Source organism: Anas acuta, chromosome 2, assembly GCF_963932015.1.
Source record: "Anas acuta chromosome 2, bAnaAcu1.1, whole genome shotgun sequence".
In the NCBI taxonomy this organism is placed as follows: domain Eukaryota; kingdom Metazoa; phylum Chordata; class Aves; order Anseriformes; family Anatidae; genus Anas; species Anas acuta.
The window spans coordinates 2,390,091-2,405,648 of NC_088980.1; the positions used below are offsets into that span (position 1 = coordinate 2,390,091).

General features: G+C 40.3%; 1 long non-coding RNA gene across 1 annotated transcript; it reads right to left on the minus strand.

The window, feature by feature from the left end:
- Positions 1–8,566: 8,566 nt before the first annotated feature.
- Positions 8,567–12,985, minus strand: LOC137851638 (uncharacterized). Its single transcript, XR_011093310.1, has 3 exons — positions 12,850–12,985; positions 11,421–11,469; positions 8,567–9,416 (listed from the first exon to the last, which is right to left on the minus strand). It is a non-coding gene; the product is annotated as an uncharacterized lncRNA (long non-coding RNA).
- Between the last annotated feature and the right edge of the window lie 2,573 nt (positions 12,986–15,558).

Consider the following 15,558-nt stretch of genomic DNA (forward strand, 5'->3'; position numbering starts at 1 on the left):
ATTTTAAAAGCTCAGATCTTATTTTCATGTCTTCAGCTTTATATCGACAGACTATTGAATTTGGAATTCCCTAGACCTATTTTAAAGGCTTGCTTTGCTTCTATAAACCTACATCTGTTTTGGCTGGATTTTCTCTGGTCTTGGCATGGGTTTCAATTACCAGCTTGCCACCTATATAGTCTGGATGTATAAAGCTTTGAGGTTGTTGCTGCTGGAGGGAGGATTTTATTTTTTGTCCATTTGTTTTCATGGGGTATCCCAGCATTTTCTTAACTCTTTTCCTTTTCCTTCTTCACAGTCTCCCAAAAAAACATAGCCCTTCCCAGTGATTTTACATGCCCCTAATCCCTTTTTGGATTGGTTTTGATGCTGTTGCCATGTTAACAAAAACAGAATTTCCTCGCCCAGGCCTTCCGGTCTATAACAGCAGCTATTGTAGTTTCCAATGGATTTCAAGCTCCAGTTGACAGCCAAGTGGTTCACCTTGCCAGTAATGCACGTCAATCATAAGGAAATAAATGAATTTCCTTGTGCACAGATCTTCCTATGGCTACAAGACCAACCCTTGAATATTTCATCTGGCCTAACATCTTCCAGTTGTTTTGCTTTCTCTTGGAACAATTACAGTGGGTACTGCTATGAGAAAGAGAGCACTATGCCAGAGCTTTTTGTGTGCTGATGTAATGAGCCTAGATCAAAGGGTCACAACAGCCCAGTAACAAATAGAAGGGAGGAAGGGGGGAAATAAGATCTGTCTGACTTCATGCACATGTTTGTAGACGTGTGTGAGTTCATAGATTGTGGATAAAGGTGGGAAATACACAGGATTCACCATGAATGCCTGACTCTCCCCACATCCACCAAGAGCATATTGTTAATATAGCAGTGATCTTCATAACATCCAATAAAGCAGTTAATCCTGATGATGAGTTACTCTGTACTGGAAATAGCCACAGGGCAGCATGGTCAGGGCATACATATTTGTCTTCTGAATTTCTCTGGCTGTCACTCCATGAATTAAACCCCCGCTGCCAGTGCATATCAATATCACTTTTAGCAACAAAATTCACTGATCTTTCAAACACTTAAATACATGGACATGGATGGTTTTATAAACATGATAGAGTATCTTAGTGTTTGTTTTTTTTGTTTGTTTGTTTGTTTTTTTTTTTTATGAAACTGTTCTTTGCATGCTCAAGTATTTCCTGTTTCATGGGCTAAATGGCTGGTTCTTTTGTGGAACAGGTCAATGATGAAGTAAGAAATCTTTCATCATTTCTCAATTCTGAGACTTATTGGCTGAATAGTTTCTTTGGTTCACCTTCATCCTGATTTTAAATGATAAGTAGGTATCTAGTTCCCCAGGTGTCTATAAACTGATCAGCAAGTGTCTATAAATTTCTGATAAACAGGAGTATCATCTTCCTGTCCCAATAAATCAATAATGGTTAGTGAAATATGGGCTTTCATGGGCAAAAGCATTGCGCTTGTGGTCTATCAGCAGTTCACGTACACAAATGGCATTAGGATGGCTGGTGGTTGAACATCATTGTAAGGGCAACTCGAATTAAGACATCCTGCTTATCCATTTGACTTGTTTGCTGATTTTGCAATGGGTCATTCTAGGAAGGACCTGAATCCAGTTTTTGACCCTGGTGTCAATGCTACCATATTACTGCAGGTACGGAGTTGATAGCAAGTGGCATATGCCTTCTTCCTTGAGCCCTAGAGCTTACTGAAGGTATGTGTGTGACTTGAGTATGGACTTCTGGAAAATATGGGTTCAAATGTGAAACATCTGACATGCCCCAGATCCTTTTCTTCACACACTACAAGGAACAAACTGCCTTTTCCTGTCTGCATGTACATGAAGCCTAGTGTGCAAGGTCTTAACCTCATCTGAGACCCCTAGAAAGAAATATAAAGCTATTCAGTAAAAGGGAAAGTTGTTTTTAATCCATGAGTCAGAGCTTTTTTTTGCTTTTTTTTTTTTTTTCTTCCCTTTGATCACATTCATCCTTAAGACTTTCTTTTCCTTGCTGATTTCCTAGCGTGTTTTTCATTCTTTGTAAGAATTATTCCATGCGTTTAATCATCATATGACACTTCTTGTACACCCCCCATTACCACCAGGATCCATCGTACAAAAAGGAACTGGGATAGAAGTATTACCCAGAAACTCTCTGGTAAGACAGTGTTCTTCTTTTTCCTTTGAGGAGCCCAAAATTTCTTCTACCAGTTTTGGTGTCTTTTCTCCTTATACGTCTCCTCAAGTGTATTTATTCAGTAATATAAACGTATTTTAAACTGTGTTGTTATGTAGTTTTATTAAACAAGCAATAGGAAGTGCAGATGCTTCCAGTGCCTTCAAGCCAGGTTCTGAAGTTCATTTACTCCAAAATCAATTCAAAGTCACACCCGTGCTGCCAGTGGTTTTATTCCTTGTTTCCCGATAGACATAACTGACTTCAGGACTTGGACAATTTCATACGAATTGCTGATGACAAGCCACATAGTAATGTTTCAGTTTTCAGCTGCCAAATGGAGGAAGTACAAAGTAGACTTTGTTTAATCCCTGTTTTTCATCCTTTGTTTCCAAGGTATAAAACATTGTTTTTTGTTGTTTTGGTATTGTTCTCATATACATGAAATGTAGCTGGTTGAAATAGAGTGGGTGTCAGAGTTTTCCATCAAGTCCTTAACATGATGATTCACCAAAACAAATTCTTTCTGCCAGATGGCATCATGCCCATCAGAGTTCCCACATGCCAATTAAATGGACTGTCCCAGACTTTTCCAGGGTTCAAGAGGCCTACAACAGGTTGGGTTTTGTGACCTTTCCTCTTGCCTACTGAGAAGTTCAGGAGATGAACTTTACTTGGCTATGTTACAAGATCTGCTGTGCACAACTTAAACACTTCAGTGATTCTGTGCTGGGAAGAAGAGACAATGTTGGAGATAGGAGCCAACTTCAAGTTCAGTGGAAAATTCTTTAAAACCTGACTTTCCTCACACACACAGGCATAAATATGGAACCGCTGAGCACAGAGCCACTGAAAGAAGAAAAACGCAGAGTGAAAATTTTGTTTTCCACAAAAGCACAATGAAAACTGTGAAGAGAGTTAAAGAGATGTTAGGAGACAGTTGTTCTGGAATAGAACTGGAAGTAACACAGGGAAGACTTCCTTGACTTCAGACCAAAACCCAAATTCCTTCCTCATGAAGAACTCTCAAGTTCTGCATAGCGTTGTTTGAACATTGAAACACTTCTCTATGGAGGGTAGTATAAATGTGCAGATCATATTCTTCAGTTAGAGAAGCAGTCATCAGATTCTTTCATTTCACTGGTCCTCTCTTCCAAATACGATTCCTCCAGGATCTTTAAATAGGAAGGGAACTAATCAAAGGGGAAGATCAGTACTCCAGCACAGTCAGTGACATTAAATATTAATAAAGCTTTAATTTTGTCACAGAGCCTTTGCATTTCAAGCTTGTCATCTGGGATCTTGTCATTTTAGCACCTTAAGACAACTGTTCCTATATAACTTAGATATATCTAAATATGAAAAATCCCCTTCTGAAGTAGCCAATCTGTAACTATGCCTGGGGGAAGCCTGGTTTGCCAGCAGAGAACAGAGAGCAGACTCTAAGATAGTTAAACAGAAGGGCTGAAACTCTCAGTCAGTCAGTGCCACTGCAGAGAAATCTGGTCTTTTATCGTTACTGTATTGCATACAGCCTGAAAGGCAGAAATGTTCCACAGTCACTTTGTCTTTTTTTTTCTGGTATTCCTTTTAAAGTGATTTAAAGCAGTGTCTTAAGCTCTATTAATGGCTACCAGCACATTTCTCTTTGTAGACAGGAACTTTATCTATCTATCTGAAATAACAGTTGTAGTTCTATACAGCCTGTCCTTTGTAGTCAGTTGTTTTCTCTATTTCACCTCATTCTAGCAAGATGCTTCCTCAATACAGGATACATGGTTGTCATCATGTTTATACAGGGACAGACACTTAGAGTAGGATTCAATGAGCAGATGAAGATGAAGACAGTTATATTTTTGTTTCTGTGTGTTTGTGTGTGTATCTGTATGGGGGTTCCTCTCACCAATTCAGACATCTAAATTTAGGATACCAATTAATTCCACATGTATCAGACACCTCTACTGTTAAGGGATGACCTGCTCCCTGAGAATACATTTCTGTGGCTGCTGAGCTTTCAGACATCTAAAATTGAGTGAGATGACTTGCACCATCAGACCCTGTCCTCCTAATTCATTGTTATGTGAGCTGAGCAGGCAGGACTTTGATAGTGACAGTGCAACAAGTACTCATACCCTCTGCTGGCATGCACAGAGTCCTTGCACACAAAAATGCAGCACATGCTACATGAGCATTACAGGTCATTGAGATGTGCATGGTGTAAAAAGACATAGAGAGTTTGGTTCTCAGGTCCCGTGTCCCTGTCCTTGCAAAGGTACCTCTGTGTGGCAGTGGGGGAAGAGTGAAGTCTGGATTTAAGTAATTTCCCATTACCAGACCTATCCAAGGAGCTACTCCGTATGTAGCATAAGTAAGATCAGCTGAAGCTGCTCTGATTTACTCTGACTTCTCTTACGACCCTTCTTATCCCACTCTTTCTCTATTTGCTGGGGACTGGGAGAGCATAGACATCTGGGAAGGAGAGGAGTCCTACAGTACTAGGAATTTCTAAAAGTTTAAGAATAGAAAAAGGTATGGGGAGTTAAAGTCCTTGCTTGGACCATGCATCTGGATGAAATTCAAGGATGAGAGAGTTCTGAGATTGGGATTTGTGGTAAAAGAGTAGAGGGGACAGGGATCGTGGTGTGAAAGTCCTGCTTTAGGTGTGGGTGTAGGCATCAGGTTGGGTGAGAGGAGAGAGGAGTGCAGAGAAAGGGGGTGGCCTGACAGTGAGTCCAGCAAGAGTTAACCACCCAGCCAGCCCCTGGTAGGGCATCTGGTGCATTGCCATCCCCTCCCCTCAGCCCACCGCCTCCCACATTCTACAGACTCCCTCCTGCATCTTCATTATCAGCCCCTGGTGATGACAGTTTGCACAGCAATGTTTTCCACTGCCGGGCTGTGTCATTTGGGGTGTATCAGCGGTGCTGCTTCCCTTCACAAGAGCTCCTATCTGCTTCCCTTGTCTTAGAAACTCATCAATACAGTACGGGCAAAGCCCAGGCAGCAAGGCCTTCACTTGCTTTGGAAAACAAAACACACGTGCAGACAATATGAAAAACAGACCCACCCATTTTTATGGGACTTTTGTTTTACAGGTGTTGCCAAAAAAAATACAAGAAAGATTTGTAAGCTGTAATCAGATATATAATGACCATAAGATAAATTGTGTATATTTGCATACAATAGAATCCAAACCTTAGCCAGAGATAAATGGGTCATTACTGCTTTTAGTTAGAGAACGCTGTACTAACAGGAAAAGAAATGTCTGGGATTGCCACATCTCCCTGGAATTGGAGTGCCCAGAGAGAGCCATTCTTGGATGTTAAAGGCTCAGACCCACCTTATTCCACCTGCCAAGAGCTGACTTCAGGCCTCTGTGCTTCCCTCACCATAGCAGCTGATGACCTCGCTGACACCTATAGCAAGCCCATACCCTCCCTGCCCTGTGCGAGGTGAGAGTGATGCCATCAGGCTGCAGGGGAGCAGGCAACATAACGCGAGCCTCAGCAGGTGGAGCACCGCTCCTGGTGGAGGGGCCAGAAGCAAAACCAAAGGAAAAAGACCTACACTCGTACTTCCCACTCTTTAGGCTTTTATGATTCTGAATCATGAAGGCTGGAGTGATGGAACGGTTCCTGAAAGAAGGGTATTGTTTTCCACAGTTTCTGTCCTCAAAAAGTAGATGCATCTTACGTTGGAGACATTGTGAGAGAGAATAAATAAATAAATAAATAAATAAATAAATAAATAAATAAATAAATAAGTTTCAGAAATGCTTATGGTCTTCTGTCTTGGATGGGTTGGTTGTCGTCTCTTGTATACTTCCCAGGCAGATGCAATATTAGGGAATGCCTCAAAAGGCACAAGTCTCCACACCCTGTGAAAGGCTGGGCAAGACCCAGAGCAAGCGTAAACCAAGACAGGTGAGCTTAGGGAGTCACTCCTCTGTATACGTCAGCACTGCCTCAGCAAGCCCAGCTCTTCATCAAGGATAAGTCTTTACAACCCCTTTACAAAGAAGAGGACAGATGATCATCTGAGGAAATCAGTATGGCTTTGTCAGACAGAACAGTGAAAGATTTCTGATGGTGTAACTGATACAGTAAAGGACAGGCTCCTAGCTGGGGTAAACTGGCATTGCTCAGCTGGTAGTTGGAGTGCCTCAGTCAACCTAGATGTTGATTTGACTTTGTGTCATGGCTATTTTTGTCCTCTTATTAACTGGGGAAAGAAAATAATAATAATAAAAGTTTACTATTTAGACCCCTGTCATTGTAAGACTCCAAAGTGATGAACCACAAACCCTTCTCCATTCAGCTCTAACACCATCTTTCCCTCGTGGCCGTGAGGCCATTGCCTTCTTGCTGATCTCACACAGCTGTTTCTCCCGTGTCTTTGACCACTGACGCTGGCTGCTGTAGTGCATGCCCAGACGTTTATTTACTCTTTGCTCCCTTCTGCGATGGTGTTTGAGGCCCCTGTTTCCCTGCTCACTCCCACCACTGCCCCCTGTGAAGCCCCACCATCTGCTGCCTGTGTTGACAGAGCTGCTTTCATGCATGGCACCAGTTCTTCAGCTTGACTGGCTTTCAGCTGGAAAAAACGGTGCCTCGATGAATCGATGCTATTCTTTGGCATCTTCACTCTGTGTGCAATGCAAAGAAAACCTGTGGTAGTGAACAAATGTATTAAACACAGTTGTTTCCATAGCCCATTCTCTCCCCAGCCCTGCGGTTGACCATTGCTTCTGAGAGCCACTTGGTCCTGTAAATCCTTGGTCAAAAGTGTTGAATGCTTTCAGGGTTCAATATTTCAAAAACTAAGAGCTCCAGCAAGTCAAGGTATGCTGGCTAGGTTTACGAGGTAAAAACAAGAAAAGGTTTCAGCAAAAATGGCAGATTGATTGACTATGGCTTCACTGCTAGCTGAAGTACAAGCGTATTAAGCACACGAAGCCTCTTGACCCTTGTGCTGGCTGTCAGCCCAGGTAAAACTTAGGCTCAGAACTGCCTCTAGAGTATGCAGGACTGCCTGCATGGTTCTCCTAGGGGCCTTCAGGCCACATTCCTGATCCACCACATTCACTAACCCCAGTAGAGACCTCCAAAGAGTGTGAAGATCAGCTGTGCTGCCCTGCTGGACTGCTTGTGTATGTGTGCTGAAAACAGAGCTCATCACATGTAACCTGGATGACAGTCACCCCAGAGGAACTCCGTCCTGAGTCTGCCAACATGAATGCCCTACTAAACCCTGAGGAGTCTATCAGACCACAGGCCAAGCCTGAATCCTTCCATACGTCTATGGACCAGTGGGTGGAAAAGATTCATCACCCATGAAGGTGAAGATGAGAAGAAGATATTCCTGGATCAAGAAAGTGTTCAGCATGTTCACATAGTTGCAAGTCTTCCTGCATGCTCGTGCCTAAGGGGAGGTTGATGAATACATAATGTAATGTCAGACTCATTACTGAGGAAATTAAAACCACCACCAGCACCTGTACCCCCCCCCCCCAAAAAAAAACAAACCAAACCAAAACAAAAAAACAAAACAAAAAAAAAAAAAAACACAACAAACAGCATAAGGCATAAGGGTAACTTAGAACTGAAATTAGTTGATTATAAAGGCTTTGAAATCTCCATACCTGGATGTTTTGAAGACCTAACTGGACATAGACCTGAGCTACTGGCTCTGAACTCAGTGTTGACACTACTTGGAACAGGAGTTTGGACTAGATGCCCCCCAAGGTGGTCTCCAACAAGGATGAACCTATGATTTGAGATAACTCACCAGCCAAGATGTACCCAACAGTGTCTCACATGGCAGTTGAATGCCGTCCTAAATCCCTGCTGACTATAGTGGGAACTCAGGTGTCAAGTTCATGTACAGTTGCCTCTGAAACCTGCATTTATGCAGGTCTATGATTGTATTTAAATCCCACCCTCTGCTTCTAGTTGTCCTCTATGAGATTGTTCTTTATGAGATTGTTCCAGAGTCTATGGTTCAACCACTTGATACTGGATTTGAGGAGCATTTCTATCTGCAGTGCTATCTATCCTTAGACTCAAGACTTCTGTTTTCAACAAGAAAAGCACCTTTCCTAGTATCCTGCTGAATTTAATGATCTTTTTTATGCTCTTCAACTAAAATTAATATGAATGAAGGAAATTATGGATGGAATTGGGGTAAAGAAGAAGGGGTTAATTGCTTATTATTATTCTATAGCATAGGTAACTGCAGAGATATGATCATTTGTATAGCCCAATTTGCATATGCATTTATTTCCTTTGGATGAATTCTGAGAGACCAAGAACATCCTAGGTAAGTATGAACATTAATATGCACAGACAGACCAAAGAGATGTATGTTTGTATCTGATTTATTAGAAAATTTAAATCAACTTAAATAAACTGCCTGCGGATTATGCAGATATATAATGCATGTCTGATAGCTAGTTAGATTGAATACAGGATTTTAGGACCAAAGTTTTTATTGTTTTTGTATATTTGTTTTTATTTTTGTTACCTGCATTAAAATTTACAGTGAATGGTAGATACTAAAACCAAATGAAGCAAAATTTTGATTGGACATGACTGCCTACAGTTAGAAAATCCATTTCCAAACCCCATTGAGGTAACATTTTAATTTGTGCACATTATTTCTTAAACTCACTTAAGTCTCACAAATAAGTGTCATCTAGAACATGGAATACTCTTCCTCAGTCCCACAGAGCTGATGTTGGGAAAGCCAATGAGTTACTTAATAAGGTCAAGCTCACCACATTGAACGACCTATGTTGATTAAAGCATGTCCATCTAGTCCCTACTTTAAGGATATTTCTAAAACAGTGCAAGATGACCATTTTGCCTCAGTCACAGGGCTTGCTCAGGTGAGAATTGACTTGAGGAACTATCAGGATAAAATTCTTGGAAGGTTTGTGCTTCAGTCCTGAGTAGAAAGCACTGCAAATCTTGCAAAACAGTTTGTTTGCAAATGTATTCCCAGTAATTTAAGTGATAGCACAATTAAAGCCAGAAGCTGTAATCAGATAAGATCACAGTTTTTCAGGAGGATCAAGAGAAACAGAAACTATAAAAGATTTTCTCCAGTCTGGGTTGCAGGCATATGAGTAGGATCCAGTAATCGCAAGCAGGGATTCTCTGGTATGAGTTACGTCTGCAGTTGGGTGTGTGACCACAATTGCCCCTTCCAATCCTAGGAAAATAAACAACAAATAATGATGTTTAAGAAAGTCTTTAAAAAAGGAAATTGAATCAAAGGATTTTTTATTTATTTTTTTCTCTTCATTTTCCTTAACCCCAAATTGGTAATGAGAGAGCAGCAGCCAAGGAACATACATGTTCATTGCAAACAGAAGGTAGAAAAGGCACTAATCAACTCCTCAGAGGGACCTGACCACTTCAGAAGGCTTCTTGAGACAACCACCTTCTGAGGATGAAGGGCCTGCTCTGGTTCTCATTCAATGAATTGCAGCTTTTACACTTCAATGGATTTATGCTTGAGGTTCTTTCAAGAGCTTTTATAGCCTCTTTAGTCTGCTGCTATAACTTTCTTCAGGAGGTGACTGTGGGAAGATTAATAGATTTAGTTTTCAATGCCCCAAATTTGCCCTCTCTGAAATCAGTAACACAAGTTACCAGTAATTTAAACAAGCCATGGACAGACCTTGAACCTTTCTGAAGTATCAAGGCTCAATACTTTTCAGCCTGTGATTTTAAAGAAGACGCTAAAACATGATGTTGAAGCAAAGAGAAGCAAAGCACCCTTTTTGACAGACAGTGCTACCCAAATCTGAAAGCAAACACTAACACAGCCCAGCATAAGGCAGAACATATAACTCGTCTGCCTGATATGTCAGCACATAGACCCGTAACATGCTCACAATATGCATGGAGAGAGTTCATTGCTCATAGGTCCACGTTACTAAACTAAGTGCAAGAGTCAACGGAAATGGCACAATTTTTCTTGATAATTCAAGTGTCACTAACCCAGTTATTATTAGAGCAAGAATCCAGTTGGCCAAGTCAGGGTCATTAGTACTGGAAATGAAAGCGTGAAATTCAGAGGTCAGAAACCTCACCAGACAAAGCATTGACAGCAAAAAATGCAGAATGCTTTGATATGACCAGTTACTAGTGAAGTTTTTATTTTTTTATTTTTTGCAGGGAGTGGGTGGAGGTGGGGGAGACAGGGATGGTGACTTGATCCAAAAGCATTTGCTCAGCTGAACTCAGGAATATAAGGTGGTTGATGCACTGTGCAAGCATTTCTGTCTCTTCACCTGTATCCCTGTGTCACCTGGATAAGATATTTGTTTCCTGCCCTTATAGGTCTAGTTTCAATTAATGTGATTAATGAGATTATGTTTATTCACGTTTATGGAGATTCCTTCACTGTGGGCTCACAGGGTCTGTTCCATAGCTTCTCATGCTAAGAAAATCAAAGAGCTACACTATGAAAGCTACTTCTGGAGTGTGCATTAAGTATCTTGATTTAAATCATACAGAAAGAAGCATCAAAGATGTCCAGAAGTCCTGAATTCTTGTACTGGTGCAGCTCATTGCACAGAATCACAGAATCACAGAATCACAGAATGGTTGAAGTTGGAGAGAACCTCTGGAAATCAATCTCCCTGCTCAAGCAGAGTCCCTTAGGACACGTTACGCAGGACTTTGTCCAGATAGCATTTGAATTTCTCCTGGAAATGACTCTCCACATCACATTCATGAAGGTGGAGTTGCTCTATAGAAAACATTTTTCTTATTAAAAAAAAGAAAAAAAAAGAAAAAAAAAGACTTCACTGACATCTTCACTGACATTTATGGGAAGTGCCATATTATTGGAAATGGAATTTAAGGAAAATATAGGTTCTATATGGCACTTATGGTTTAGTCTGGAGCACTTTTTAGCTGCCCCCCTGTTTATTCTGAAAGTTCTTAGGTTTGTAACCATAAGAATCCAGCTCTCTGAGAAACCTCTTGATCTAGAGAGCTAAGTACAAACACAACCTTTCACCTAACCATTCATCAAAACCACAGAAACTTGAACATATTAATTTATATACACAGGTAGAGGACTTGTATTTGCTTAAGTATGACCATCTTGGAGAGAGAATTGCATTCTGCCATCATTTGAAAGTGTGGGAGCTCAGATACACCTGTCTGTGTACCTGAACTTGAGTACTTAGTTAACACTGACCTTGTTTTGAGTTCCCCTGCTTTTCAAAATGAGTCCAATGGCCAAAACTCTAAAGATAAATAGAAGAGTTATAAAATCACTAGTAAAAATAACATCCATTTTATTTGACTTTTTGATTTTCGAGCCTTTAGGAAACCACTTTTTCAAGTGTTTCTTTACTCCTGCAAGGAAGAAATACAATCTTTGGTTAAAAATAAATAAATAAATAAAATGCACAAAGAAAAAAAAATACCACAAAACAAACAAACAAAGAAAAATACATCAGTCTCAAGGCTGTCACACAATCACATTACTTGCCGGGAGCTCAGGAAATAAGACACTAGATGTAGGAACCTGTACAAAAAAAACACAAGAGTCACCACAACCACTGGACTCACATTGGTATGTACATGTATGTTGTGATAGCAGAGTATTTTCCATCTCCTAATCAGTGGGAAAAAAAATACATAAAAAAAAATAATCAAAAAAGCTTTGTTCTTTGGGGCAGTTCTGGTTCACCAAAATGTAGCACTTTAGTTAACCTCTTTTATTTAAAAAACACTTATTTCCCTTGCATGCCTTTGAAAACTCCTTTCACTTGTAACCCAAGGAGCAAGATATCATTTGCACATAACTTTTGCATTGTAATTTAGAGCAAAAACCTTGGTTGGCTGCCAGTCTAATAATCCCAAACCTTACAGAATGAAATGAAGACATTAATATTATTTTTATTAAGCTGGTAATAAGGCAAAATGAAGCAGAGTTTAAAACAAATGCAGGTGGAGGGAATTTTTTGCCAAAGGAATAAGAACATTGCTTGAGCATGGCCAATCCCAGCTCCAGGCAAGACACTTGGGAGGTGCAAGCAAAATTCCTTCCCTTTAGGTGTTAGTCTTGAGATATACACAGCCCTTCCTTTTCACTGCAGTCAATGGGAGTAAGGTCCAGCTGTGCCTTGAAAATATTACTTTTCATGAATCATTTTACTTATAACCTCCCTCCATGCTCTGTGTCAATCTTGAAGAAACTTGAATTTTAGTGTCTTTGACTCCATGTTCATCAGAAAAAAAAATAAAAATAGAGATACCAGATCTAACTAAATTCCTAGGTGCCTGTGAAGTGACTCTGGTGGTTAACCCCTAGCTTTTGAGGCAGCCTGGTTATCTTACCTATGATTCACCTGGTTTTCCAGATCTATGCTGTTTTTTTGTCCTGTGTTATATCCATCATTTCTTTGCAGATATCTTCAACACACTGGGGCATTTCAAAGGTTACTAGATTATTTTTATGGGCAACTGATTCCCACTTTTTTGTTGTTGTTATTGTCTGGGCATGAATTCGTCCCACCCTAAAGGTGATACACTACATGAGTTATTCTCTTGTGACTGCTGAGACATTTCTATAGTTATATCACAGGTTGTCACATGGAAACTATAGAGGATACACACACCTTCTGAAGCAGCATCTTGAGACCTCATGGGGTGCCCTACTCTACCTGAAAGAGAACCGTCTGCCTATGCTGAGCCAACTGAATCAAGCCCTAGGTACTTCAGATGAAGTGAGTTCCTCAAGTGTTTCCATTTCCCTTGATTACGCATAGAGTACCTTGGTTGACCAGTTCAGCTGAAGAAGGCTTTATTGCATAAAGTTACTGAGGGAATTTGATCTTGAGATAAATTTATGTGAGAGAAGTCTAGATTTCTGTAGGAAAATTAGAAAACAATTCTGATTGTGACCTTATTTTTAGGCTCTAAGACAAAACAGAAACCACAGCCTTAGCAGAAACATCAAATTTCACAAATGTCATAAACAGTAGACTCAGTTTTCACATCTGTAGCTCTGTCACCACCCTGCTTAGCAAACAACATTGGAACATGCAAGCTTTTACTTTTGGACATTAAATCAAAGGTCTAATCTGAAAGGAAATGTCTCCTGGTGTTAGCAAGGGCTCAGCATTTCAGTTGCTGTAGACAGTGGCCCACAAAGGAATGATCACAGAATCACAGAATTGAAGGGGTTGGAAGGGACATCAAAAGATCATTGGGTCCAACCCCCCTGCCAAAGCAGGGTCCTTAGAGCAGGCTGCCCAGGTAGGCGTCCAGACAGGCCTTAAATATCTTCAGAGAAGACTATGATACCAGCTGCATGTGCAGACACTGGTATCCCGAAGGATCATTAGCTTCTTCACAGACAGGTAAAGCATAAGCAGTTCTCAGCCTGTCTACAGAGTCCTCAGATCACAGCTCTCAAATTATAGTGGAGTTGTTTAAGCTTCTCTTCTGTAACAGTTCAAGGGCTTTCTGATATGTTATGTGGAAAGTGAAGCCACAAGCAATATGCACCTCTTCTCTGTTATGGGTAATTAAAATACATTTTTATGCTGTTGATATAAACCCTCTCTGTCTTCAAGAAGAGGCCAGCAGCACTGACTCACTTTTCAGTGTTCTTCTGTTTTAGGGAGCATTAAGGGTTAGGATGAAAGACTGGTTCCCTGCACTGCCCCACAGATCTTTTCAGTGTCCTTGCTTAGAAAATCCAATATTCCTCTATCTGTGCCCTGACATGCTGACGCCTCCTTTTGGGTTATCTGCAGGTCATGGGAACCATAACGTATATTTAAAACCCACCAGGTCTGCTGAAAAGCTCAGGGTAAGGAGTTAGCCAAGGGAAATTGTCACAGTCCCCTAATCTCCACTTACAATGTTGATTTGAGCTACTATTTCCACTGCTCCAGAAGTGCAATTGTCAGTGTGGTACCAGGTCATGGTATTTATATCGCATGCCACACACTTCACGTGTCGTGGAAACAGGCTACAACATCTACTCACAAGCCTCCTTCCATTTTTTTTTTTTTTTTTCCTCCTCTCCCTGGTTTCCCTTGACTTCTTTTAGCTCAGAATGGTTTTAAATAGCAACATCCTCAGCACAGCAAATTGCCTTGCCATGATAAACTGTTCCAGAGGTCAAAGAAGGAGCTTGCAAATTCAATGGTCATATTTTTTTTGCAGGGAATGTTTCAGGCCAAAGTCATGGGCATGCATTTGTGGACAGACTGACCACATCTAATTTGGGAAATTCATTCTATGAAGAGTATGAGGCAGCATATGTTATTGCAAACCATGAATGGAGAGGCTGTGACTTCTCAGGTTGGTGGATTACACACCCAGGGCTACTTCTGCTACATCAATATAATCAGGGCTCCACTGTGCTTGGTGGACAAGAGAAGCTATGCCTTGAAATACTAAGAAATACCCAGGAGATTTACCCATACAGACAATGGGATTTTCTTTATATCATATTTATACCTGAAATAAATTCACAACCATTTTTTCACATGCTTCAGTCAATGAAGAATTGAATGCAGCAGCAATAGCAAAGAGTATTGAAAAATGTTTACAAAGTTAGCCTCTCCGAGTTAACCCATGATAAAACATGTGAGAGAATGCAGGGAAGAGGTGGGAAAATGTCTCTTTATAGACCCCCAAATCCCATTTACAGTGAATTTACCAGAACATAAATCGAACTTTGAAACACGGTAGTAATAAAAAAGCAAATCAAGGATGTGTCAAAAAGTTCAAAAGTTTCCAAAGGGTAATGATGGCAATTTTGAAACCTAGGTAGGCAAGTGATGAGAGAATAATTAATACTACTAAGTTGTAAGAATTTAAATAGGTAACCAGTCTTCACAGCTTCTTGCTATAATGAAAGGTCAGGTTCATCCACATCATGTAGTAGAAAAGGATGGGAAATTAGCTTAGTGTCTGAATTCCCCCTCAGGATCTTATAATTCATCATCGACTAGAGAAAGATATTAAGGAGATTAATTTTATAGTCACTCATGTTGGAGGAGTGGGAATACACCCACATGAATGTTCATAATGCCTCAGCCTTCCAAGTGATATTTTCTCATTTTGCAACATATTTAATTCATTTTTTATGACTGGAAGAGAAAGAATTGTAGAAAACACTATTCCTTTAGGATTATGATGATTTGAGTGACCTACATTTTCAGCTGTTGAAATTAAAAATATTGACCTTTTGCAATAATCAAGAATTTTAAATGACCCCTCTTTGAGTGTCTTAGTGTATGACTATGTGTATACATATATACGTATATTTTTACCTGGTTTTATTAAGTCAATAAAATAAAATAAAATAA